Here is a 12,802-nt window from a genome sequence, read left to right as displayed (position 1 = left end):
GTCCTAGCCTCCAGGCATTGTCTGGAGTTTTGCTTGTTTTCCTCATGTGTCCGTGTCCTTCTTGGTTGATTATCTTAATTTCCTCCATTACTTCATTACTTCAATACAATCAAATACTGTTAGGTGATTTTAATTGTCCCTAGGTGTATGTGAAGAACAATGTGTAATTATGTGTTCTGTGTTGAATTGGTACCCTCTCCCAGGTATATTAATACCTTACACCTTACAGAAAGGCTGTTTTCTTAAAACCATCTACCAATATATATGGGTTTAACACATATCAACCAAGCAGTAGATACGGCCCAAACAAAACTCAAAGTAAGACCATTAAAGGGTTAATATACACCGATCAGCCATAACATTAAAACCACCTCCTTGTTTTTACACACTGTCCATTTTATCAGCTCCACTTACCATATAGGAGCACTTTGTAGTTCTATAATTACTGACAGTAGTCCATCTGGTTCTCTGCATACATAATAAGCCCCCTTTCATGCTGTTCTTCACTGGTCAGGACCCTCACAGGACCACTACAGGTATTATTTAGGTGGTGGATCATTCTCAGCACGGCAGTGACACTGACATGGTGGTGGTGTGTTAGTGTGTGTTGCGCTGCTGGAGTTTTTAAATACCGTGTCCACTCACTGTCCACTCTATTACACACTCCTACCTAGTTGTTCCACCTTGTAGTGGTACTGGGAGAGTCCTGACTATTGAAGAACAGCATGAAAGGGGGCTAACAAAGTATGCAGAGAAACAGATGGACTACAGTCAGTAATTGTAGAACTACAAAATGCTTCTATATGGTAAGTGGAGCCGTGTAGAAACAAGGAGGTGGTTTTAATACAAGAAGACAATTTGTATATCCAACGTTCATCCAGTCTCAAGGTTCTAAATGTAAAATCAGTGAACCAAATACGTTTTCAGTTCTAGGTTTGACCAACAACTTTGACCTCTGACAGGACAAAATGATACATCATTTGTACTATCCTTTAACAGAGTTACATTCTGCAGAATGCCCTCTATGCAAAGATAATTGGGTTTTAATTAATTAACTAGATCATTAATTTCTGTTTCTATTGGACCACTTTTTTCACTCTACCCACATCATTGCTGCTAAGATGTTAATTTGATGCTTTTAAAGCTAATCCTCTAGAGGAAGATTTATTTAGATAATTGGATAGTTTTTCTTATGCAATTTAACAAAAATTAGGTGGATAATTAAGACTTTTTGTTTGTTTACTTTCTGCAGTTGTGGGTGTTCATTTGATTCACATTAGCACTGAAGACAGGCTGTACGGCAATGACGTTCAACGTACCCGACCTACTATAGGACTATATAGCGACTACAGTATAATGAAGACTTCATTTTATTTCATGTTAGTATAGTGTAGACCCCCAACAGCAGGGTGAGTTCACGACATAGGTGAACGCTCCATGCCTGTGAAGCGTGACAACCCCGCTGGTTCTGAGTACCATCCGGTTGTACCTCTCCGCTCGTGTAGTGGCCGTGACTGTGGAAGAGTGTGATTACAGGGAGTCTGGGCTGCTGCTGAGCCTACAAGAGTCGTGTTTTTGTTCTCTCCGTCTGCTTCGCTGAAGAGCTTTGTGTTAGCCAGTCAGGCCTGGTTGAGTAATTAAAAAGGCGAGTAGAGGTTCGCCTTCATTAAGGGTCTTGGCTGCCACTTAGCCACTGCAAACATGGTTCTTTGACATTCTTTTCTCCAACCTCACTGGCTCCTACCTAATCTGTTGCACTTCAAAATACCTGACCGTAAATTCTGTATCTGGTTTCCTTTGGAAAAGCCTTCACTTTTCTGGAAAGCTTTCCATTATATTTTAGAACATAACTGCAGGATTCACTTCCATTCAAGGTGGGATAGGGTTGACTTACTTCAGGGCTTTGTCCAGCCCAGTCAAGTTCTTTCACACCAAACTCAGAATACCATATTTATGGGCATTATTTTGTACACATTGCTATTGTTCTTAAACAGAAAATGATCTTCTCCACAGTTTCCACACAATTCTTTAATACAGTGGTTTTAAAACTTGGTTTTGCCTGAAATGCAGTTGGAAATATCCTATATTTACCCTTGTGTTGACTTAACATTCTATTTACTCCTCTAGTCGTAAGGGTCAGAAATGACCCGCCTTCACTAAACCTAAAATAAGACAGCTTAATTACATTTTAAAACCCAAAGCTACCTGTCATTCATCACAAACTTTGTGAATAAGGCTGCGAGGGGATTTTATCTGTTGATAATCAAATTGGTGGGTGATTTTTGACCAGGGGTGCCCACTACGTCGATCGCGATCGACCAGTCGACCGTACAGTGCACCCTGGTAGATCGCGCCTCACTGAAACAGGTCAACGTGATTAACATGAAATGTCGCCACTGTTTCTTTAATTTGCAGTTTGTTACCATAGCTACACCTCAGCCCGCCTAAAGCACAGATAATCTAGAACGTTTTCATTCATCAGTAGCCAGTCTGTGCCATTTTTGCGTTTTTCTATTTGTAACCTACACTGTTTGTGAAGACGAGTGCGCAACCAAGCACAAAGAAACCAGTGATAGCTTAGTGTTTAAGGTACTGGACTAGTAAACAGAAGGTTGCCGGTTCAAGCCCCACCACCACCAAGTTGAGCCTTGAGCAAGGCCCTTAACCCTCAATTGCTCATCGTGTTCTGCTCATTGTGTAAGTCGCTTTGGATAAAAGCGTCTGCTAAATGCTGTAAATGTAAAAGAAACCAAAAACGGTTCGAGTCAGGCAAGAACACTGCAAAGACGAATGTTTCGTTCTTACGTGGAAGGAGCTGATGGAGAATATTCAAATATTATGTTACATACAGAATTTTTAACCCTACAATCTGACATTCATATGAAGTCAAGGGCTCTGTTTGACAATTTTGGAACTTGCCGGCTAAGAAAAAATGTCCAAACGTGCAGCATTTTTGGATCAACCTACTTGTGTGAATCAGCCTTTTCCCACATGGAAATGGTTAAGTCTCAATATCGGTCCACCCTTACTGATGAACACTTGAAAGTCTGCTTGAGAATTGGTATCAGCAGCTACTGTCCAGACTACATAAACCTGGCTGACACCATTAAGTGCAAATCATCAAAATAAGGTCAGTGTGATTTTTCAGTCGCTTGCACTGTAATACTGAGTATCAATATATAATATATAATAATTATGGCAAGCCAAACAGGAGATATATAGCAAACACTGATATATATGGGATGAAACTTGATATATTTGGAATGAAACTAATATATATGGAAAAAAAATCGATATATATAAAATGAAACTGATATATATAGAATGAAAACAGATATATATATATATATATATTCATTTTTTATATATTGAGTTTCATTCCATATATATATCAGTGTTTGCTATATATTTCCTGTTTGGCTTGCCATAAATAATATATATTGTAATATATAAATGCTGTAACGGGGTGAGCGGCTTCTGCCTCTAGCGTGGGAAATACAAAGCGCCCAGCGGCACGCCGTAGTTTGATGCCTACATTAATGACTACATTTCCCACAGGCCATCGCGCTCATTAATGAACATTTGCAACACCTGTTCCCAGTACTATATTAATGCGCGTTCCCAAAAACATAGTGCTGAGTCTTTGATAGCCACTGACTGAGCCGGTATGCTATTGGGTGTTCCCGAGAGGTATTTATATATATATTTAGACATTCAGAAAAGAGCATTTTAAGAAAAGAACAGACAAGTATAGAAAGAATTTAGAAATTAATTTTGAACGTGAGCAGTGTTGCCGAGGTGATTCGGGTGCTGTTGACGTTCACCTAGGCGTTACTTTAAGCAGCGTAAGCGCCAACGCGTTTTAGTTACCTCGTGTGTTCGTACTGCGCAGACACACAAGCGTTACCAGTATTGTATCACTCCGCCGCTTGTCTAGCCAGGGTTGCCAGATTGCAACAGTGGTTTCCAGCCAAAAACCTTTTCAAACTCTGCCAAAATGCATGAAAAACCGTCCAAACACAGTAATAATAAACCAATTAAACCACCATGACCTACAAATTAATATCTTAAAATGTACAAATCAGTAATCATACAGGACAAATTGTTTTTGCTTGCATGTTTGAAGTAGCCTACCAAGTTTTTAAAATGCATTATTTATGATCTGCCCATTTTGGTGGAAAACCGCTCAATTTGGTGGAAAGCCGCTCAATCTGGCAACACTTCCACCCTGAGTAAGCGTTCCCAGCATTGTATCACTCCGCCCTGTGTAACCCAGTGGGTAACGAACTCCTCTTGAACACATCCACCCTGAGATGGAATCCAGCTTAGTGCAGTTCTTGCTGCATTAAAGTGACACAAGCACAACCTAGCACATTTCTATATCTCTTTTCTGCACAGTGGGTCCAAACCTTGTGAGGGTGAATATCAATGGTAAAAGCAACAACAAAGCCCAACTTTATCATTCATCACTACACACCCCTTACAAGTGCTAGGTTGGCCTGCCTGCAGTCCAGCCCTGTCTGCCATTGAAAACCTGAGGTACGTTATGGGACACAATATATGACAACAGAGACTCTGGTCTGTTGAGCAACTGAAGTGTTATATCAAGTAAGAATAAGAACATAACTCTTTTACAAATTCAACCACTGGTCTCCTAAGTTTGCAACCTATTACAGAATGTTGTTAAATGGATAGATCCATCATGCAGTATACTGGCTGCATGTAAGGTGTAGCTGAGATGCAACACATTACTTCAGGCAATGTTGACAGTAGAAGCAGTGTGGCCAAATGGTGAAGGTAGTCAAAAGTCAGGAGTTTTAATGCCTCTAAGCTAGGCAGCCACTTAAACACTTTGCAATAGCTAAAACAAATGCTAAAAAAAAACATACCTGTGAAAGGGGGTATTAAGAAGCTAATGTGACAAGCAAATGGGTTGTACCAAAAAAATGACACCACTAAAATATAGGATATGAGATATTGGAGTTGTCTATATGAAATTGGAATTGGAACTAATATGCTTCTGTGGGTTTTTTTAATGAGTCAAAATGTACATACAGCAACTATGACTATTAATGTGATGGTATAGAAAGTTAAACAATGTATTGTAATATTTTAGACTACAATTCCTTGATTATTATTATGATTGGCTGTAACTGATCAATTGTCTGTGCCCACATAACAGGAAAAAGTTGCACCTATTACATTATAGAATAAAATTTATTTTTCCGAATAGTAGTCAGTAGACCGTTGACTTACAAATTTTAATTGGTTCTAAAGGGCTGTTCGTAAGTCAAAATGTTCGTTAGTTAAACCTATTTTTCCCATAAGAAATAATCTGTGCCAGACCTCCCAAACCCTCCCCTTACCTAACCTCTCTAATGTTTTAAATGCTCTTAAATTATAGAGTAGACATTCCTGTAATAAACAATAATAAACAACAATACACAGTAGTACTGTACATAAACACATCACATTTCAGTACAGTACGTGTGCTGTACCATACACCATAAACATCTACCAGAAACAACATATAACTCATATTTCTCTATTATTTCCTTCTTTATTTCAGTAGCGCTGTATATTGTAGGTGTAATTTCACGAAAGAACAACTTCCTTCTTCTCTCTTACTCACTGTCCCCTCTGTCTGATACACAGTGACATCTACTGGCAGGAGTAATTATACAGCAACAAAAAACTGCGCTTTCTCTGCACCTTTTCTGGGGATATAAATATAAAGAAAACACCGGAAAAACACCGTCCGCTGTCCTAATGTTTGCTCACCATATATATATAGAGAGAGACGGTCAGTCAACTTGTTCGTGACGTCACGTGTTTCGCGAATTTCGGTTTGTAGTCATTTTGTTCATACGTTAAGTTGAAAAAGATCGTTCGTAACCCAAAATGTTCATATTGTAAACCGTTCGTAACTCAAGGGTTTACTGTACCAGGTGTACAAGGAATTTCTCTTGGTGCAGGTGTCGACATATAAACATCTAATTAAATAATAGAAAGGTATACTACAGTATATAAAAACATAGAATGCAAGAACAGCAGCAGACAAGGTGCACAATGAAGATGTACAGTACAGTAAACTGAAGACTTCAGATAGAGAATTGAAAAGTTATACTATATGTAAACAAAGAATAAATGACACAGCAGCAATAACAACAGCATAGCATCTGATAAAGTGTGCAATACAGATGTATAGTAAAGTACACTGAGAGTAAATAAGGTGCGTGTGATGTGCAGCATGTTTGTTTGTTGAAGTCTATGTGCTTTTGTTAAGGTGGGGGAATGTGGGAATAGTCCATGTTAAGTATGGTGATGGCCTGTGGAAAGAAGCTGTAGAGGTGACAGTTGGTCTGAGTCATTAAGGCTCTCACTCTATACACTAATTAGTCAACATATGCTAACGTTTTTTAACAATTATGCAGGTCACAGTCAGGAATTCCTTCAATGATGGTGGTTAATGGTAGTACATCTGTTTACTGGTAGTACATCTGTTTCTCTACATACTTTTTTAACCCGCTTTCACCCTGTTCTTCAATGGTCAGGACCACCACAGGACCACCACAGAGCAGGTATTATTTGGGTGGTGACATGGTGGTGGTGTGTTAGTTTGTGTTGTGCTGGTATGAGTGGATCAGACACAGCAGCGCTGCTGGAGTTTTTAAAATACCGTGTCCACTCACTGTCCACTCTATTAGACACTCCTACCTAGTTGGTCCACCTTGTAGATGTAAAGTCAGAGACGATCGCTCTATTATCTATTGCTGCTGTTCGAGTTGGTCATCTTCAAGACCTTCATCAGTGGTCACAGGACGCTGCCCACAGGGTGCTGTTGGCTGGATATTTTTGGTTGGTGGACTATTTTTAGTCCAGCAGGGACAGTGAGGTGTTGTACTGTGTCTTATCCACTCATACCAGCACAACACACACTAACACACCACCACCATGTCGGTGTCACTGCAGTGCTGAGAATGACTCACTACCTAAATAATACCTGCTCTGTAGTGGTCCTGACTATTGAAGAACAGTGGACAGTGAGTGTAGAAACAAGGAGGTGGTTTTAATGTTATGGCTGATCAGTGTATATGCAAGCCATTGCCTTTCATTCACCATCAATGGCCATGTCAAATGCTCTTTTGACATACCCACATTGGAAGACCAAGTTCATAATGCTCATGACCAGGTGTCCACATACTTTCGGTCATATAGTGTAAGCTGACCTGCTAGGTGCTTACTTTTAAAACCTCAAGTCAAAAGTTCAAACTAAACATCTCCTAAGGGCTGCATCCGATACCTGAAATTTTCCGACCACGTAAGAGTGTATGAAAGACTAAGTTTGTGTAGGGGAGGAGGGAAAGAGAGACAAGTGCTTTGTTTCAATTGTCTGTTGTGGTGTCTCCGATCAATAGGACTTCCTGCCCCTGGGGTTCTTGGCAAATGAACTGGTCACAGGGAGTCATTTAAATTTTCCACAGGGCTACTCAGAGTTTCCATTTTTTAAAGGTGAGTTTGTTTATCGCAGACCGTGTTTTTCTAGGAAACTATGTGACTTAAATTTCATGACCCTGTGGTTCTCAAATGTCAGAAAATATTTTCCCATATAGCTCACAGGTTGTTTAAATCCAGATGTTTGTCTAGCTCAGAAAACAAAACAAAAAAATTAAGTTATTCCCTAGAACAGTGAAAATTTTATGCTAAGCTAAAATGTAGAGATTACTAAACCCATATGAACCTACTAGTCATGTTTCTTTGTAACTTAAACAAAATACTCACTGTCCATTTTATCAGCTCCACTTACCATATAGAAGCACTCTGTAGTTCTACAATTATGCTGTTCTTCAATGGTCAGGACCTCCTCAGAGCAGGTATTATTTAGGTGGTGGTCAGCACTGCAGTGACACTGACATGGTGGTGGTGTGTTAGTGTGTGTTGTGCTGGTATGAGTGGATCAGACACAGCAATGCTGCTGGAGTTTTTAAACACCGTGTCCACTCACTGTCCACTCTATTAGACACTCCTACCTAGTTGGTCCACCTTGTAGATGTAAAGTCAGAGACGATTTCTCATCTATTGCTGCTGTTTGAGTCGGTCATCTTCTAGATCTTCATCAGTGGTCACAGGACGCCGCCCACGGAGTGCTGTTGGCTGGATGTTTTTGATTGGTGGACTATTCTCAGCACTCATACCAGCACAACACACACTAACACACCACCACCACCACCATGTCAGTGTCACTGCAGTGCTGAGAATGATCCACCACCCAAATAATACCTAGTGGTCCAGTGGAGGTCCCTGACCATTGAAGAACAGCATTAAAGTGGGCTAACAAAGCATGCGGAGAAACAGATGGACTACAGTCAGTAATTGTAGAACTACAAAGTGCTTCTATATGGTCATTTAAAACTGACCCATCATAATGTAGCTTCCCTCTTAATGGGTGGGCTTTGTTATCAGTAACTTCATGATAATTGCTTTTAAGCAGCACGTTGGCTTGGTGGGTAACACCGTCGCCTCACAGCAAGAAGGTCCTGGGTTACATTCCCAAGTGGCATGGTCCAGGTCCTTTCTGTGTGATCAAGCAGACAATTAATGAATGAGCAATTTAATTCTATACTATTGATGGTGAAAATTCTGGATTATTATTTCACTTGAAGCCACGATTACCACATTTTTATTTAAACACACATTTAACATAAAAGAGATGCAGCTCTTCAATGTTTCATTTACCATTCTAACCATTTCCCACTAATAGAAAAGACAAAGACAAATAATAAAGTTTCCAGCTGACTAACCCAGAACAGAGAAGCGTAAACTCTGACAGTCCTTCCTGTCATTGTCCCACATGGCACATGAAAACACACACACACACTGTCAATGAAAGAGAGTGTGTGTTGGAGGCAGGCAGACAGGCCAGACTGCCTTTTTGGCAGGAACATCTCAAGGGACCACCATGGGTCTCCTATTTGGAACCTGTAATGTAGTAGCAAATGCCTCCCCACCAAACACACCCACACCCACACACATACCCTTTCTCTGCCAAGGGTAGTTACCCTGTGCACCAACCCCATCCTGCTGGCTTTGTTATCCCTCGGCTGTTCCAACCTGGTGCCCATATTGTGCTGCTGTGCTCATTACTGGCAGCGCTATGGTCCAGGCCACCTTGCTAATAGGACCATAGAACTGGAGAAAGAGAGGGGGCAGAATGAGTAAAGGAAGAGAAAGATACTGTCAAAAGAGATAGGACAGAAGTGTTTTCATCAATATTATGAGAACAAAGTGTCTCTTCACATGAGCTTTGATGTTTGACAGCTGCAGTTATACCATTAAAACCACCTCCTTGTTTCTACACTCACTGTCCATTTTATCAGCTCCACTTACCACATAGAAGCACTTTGTAGTTCTACAATTACTGACTGTAGTCCATTTGTTTCTCTACATACCTTTTGACCTGCTTTCACCCTGATCTTTAATGGTTAGGACCCCTACAGGACCACTACAGAGCAGGTATTATTTAGGTTGTGGATCATTCTCAGCACTGCAGTGACACTGACATGGTGGTGGTGTTCGTGTGTGTTGTGCTGGTATAAGTGGATCAGAAACAGCAGCACTGCTGGAGTTTTTAAATAGTGTCCACTCACTGTCCACTCTATTAGACACTTTTACCTAGTTGTTTCACCCTGTAGATGTAAAGTCAGAGACGGTCGCTCATCTATTGCTGCTGTCTGAGTTGACCATCTTCTAGACCCTCATCAGTGGTCACAGGACGCTGCCCATGGGGCGCTGTTAGCTGGATGTTTTTGGCTGCCGGTGCACAACCTCAGTGAGGACTTTTATTAGTGGAGGGAACTTATGAGCAGTAATAATTAAGAGGAATTCGTGTTCCTGTATCATTCTTTCAATAAATCAAGTCATGTTATGCTTTTTTTTAATGAGACTTCCTTGGAAAAACTGATTCTCACCATTTCTAAGCAACCCAAGCTGCAAGGAAAAGGATGCACAAGGGATATAGGCTGAGGTGGGGTAGATGGGTAGACTTACATACAGTACATCTACTCCCCCAGATATCCCTTCAGTCGCTGTTGGGCCTAGTATTCTCAGTGTTGCTTTTTCTTCCACAGTAAGGCCTGTTGCAGATAACTGACCTCCACCTGTCTTTGCCCTCACTTTTCTGAATTATGCCCCCATTTGCGTTGTTGGCTTGCCATGCTTCTGGATTGATGCATGAAAGGTTCATTGTGCGCCAATTTATAGGTTTGATATGCGATAAATAGCAATAGCAAATTAATGAATTATTTGCTTTTTGTGGAATAATAATGAGAAATTGTGTGGTAATCAGTGAATCAGTGAAGTTTGACTGGTGGTGTCTTTTCAGAGGCGGAGACAACAAAGAACTACTTAAACCTTGTTTAGAGTTCTGCAGTTTTTGGAGCCTTAAGAGGGCTTTTGGGAAACACTCGCAAAATTGTCGTTCTTAAAGTTACGTTGTTCGTAAATCGCTCAGTCGTTATCGGGAAATGACATGGTACCTTCACAAATGTCCTTACTTGCTTTTATTACTAAGAAATGTTAAAATTCATGTAACTCTTTCAAAGATGTATGTTTTCCACGCAGTTTTAAGAGTGAGGGTGGGTGTGGGTGTGGGGGATATGCCTCATTAACTTGAAAAACTTTAGATGAGAAATCAACTCTGCAGGGTATAATTATCAAAGTTGTTAATTAAAAAATAAATAAATAAATAAAGCAACAGAGCTTATCCTCTCACCTACTTATACTTAATAATTTATGCAAGTAGAAAATGAATCAAAGGACCTAATTTTCATTATTTTATTACATTTATTTTATGCAACACATTTCAAAAAAGGTTGGGACGGGGGCAATTTAGGGCTAGTAATGCACTGCATCAAGAACCGCCACTCAACAATAGCTGATAGAACCACATGGGTGAGGGATTACTTTGGCAAACCTTTGTCAAGCACTACAATACAGAGTTACATGCACAAATGCCACTTAAAACTTTACTGTGCAAAAAAGAAACCTTATGTTAACCATGTCCAGAAGCAGCATCGACTTCTCTGGGCTCTGAGGCATCTAGGATGGACCATCACACAGTGGAAACATTGCATTTTCTGCATTTTCTCCCATTTTCTCCCAATTTAGCGTAGTCAGTTTGTCTTCCGGCTGCTGGGGGATCCCGGATTGCAGTCGAGGTGGGTATATTGCTGCTCACGCCTCATCCCTTTTTCACCCATGCACTCTACACAGGCACCTCTCTATCTGCTAATCAGGGTTCTTAAACAGAGTTTGAAGATCCCACCCACATGGTCTGGTCATCCCGCCCAGCCGACCAGTGGCAATGCCGAGTTTCGAACCTCAGTTTCGAAGTTGTTATTATTGTTATTATTATTGTTGTTGTTGTTATTATTATTGTTAATATTTTTATTATTATTATTATTATAATCATTATTTTAGTTATTATTACTGTTATTGTTATTGTTATTATAATCGTTGTTTTTGTTATTATTATTATTATTACTGTTATTAATATTTTTATTATTGTTATTATTATAATCGTTACTTTTATTATTATTATTATTTTCTTATTATTGTTATTATTATTGTTATTATTATAATCGTTATTATTATAATTGTTATTTTTGTTATTACTATTAGTGTTATTATTGTTATTATTATTATTGTTATTACTGTTATTATTATTAGTGTTATTATTGTTGTTGTTATTATTAGTGCTATTATTGTAATTACTGTTATTATTATTATTACTGTTATTGTTATTATTGTTAGTTATTGTTATTATTATTGTTGTTATTATTGTTATTATTGTTATTTTTATTGTTATTATTGTTATTGTTATTGTTATTGTTATTATTATTATTATTATTATTATTAATATTATTAATATTATTATTGGTAATACTCATGCAACAGACTTATTATTAAAAGACGCCCAACACCAAGCTTAAATGTTCCACTTAGAATTAAAAAACATATTGGAGTCAGTTTGTCATGCTTTATTTCATTAAAAAATAATTCTGTAGAAATTGCTTAATCATAGTCCTCACAGTACAACAAAATGAAATGTTTTATGACAGATTTCTGTGAAACCATTTGACAACAAATGTATATATGGGTCGAGGATAATAAAATTGCTTTAACTTCTCTTACAATGTTCTATTTCGCCCCTGTAAAATTCATTTGTAATTATCTGTAGCATCAAAGGAAATACGATTCAATAAGAGTTTTACTTTTTTTTTACATTATTTACACATTATCCAACCAACAAAACCAGCAGGCGCTTTGTAATGGTGTTTAAATTGACAGAGAATGCTGCTCATGATTTAATGATGCTGATGATGATGCTGCTGCTGCTGCTTCGAATTATGATGATGATGATGATCAGATTGTTTATTGTGAAAATAAATATAAAACTGGAAATGCTGATTTGCTGCTCTGGTGTTCTCTCAGGCTTTCTAAACCCAATGAAATGGAAAGAGAAATGACATGTGAGAAGGTCATGAAGACAGTTCTGGACTAGCAGCAAACCAGTGCAACTAGATAGAGTCGTGTAGTTCAGTTCAGAACCTGGGTAACCTGGGAAGTATTCAGATTGTTTGTATTTGGTTAGTTGTCTTGGTTGCAGTGAATAAATAATCCAGTTAACCAGCCATTCATGGCATTTAATGTTCTGTCCATGAACACTTTGCAGGCCTGTTATGTCCTTCATTTAGCTTTTCTTCTGCAAGATGACAGACTGTGTCTAAAATGCCACTGAGCC

Source organism: Trichomycterus rosablanca, chromosome 26, assembly GCF_030014385.1.
Source record: "Trichomycterus rosablanca isolate fTriRos1 chromosome 26, fTriRos1.hap1, whole genome shotgun sequence".
NCBI lineage: Eukaryota > Metazoa > Chordata > Actinopteri > Siluriformes > Trichomycteridae > Trichomycterus > Trichomycterus rosablanca.
This window is presented reverse-complemented; position numbering follows the sequence as displayed.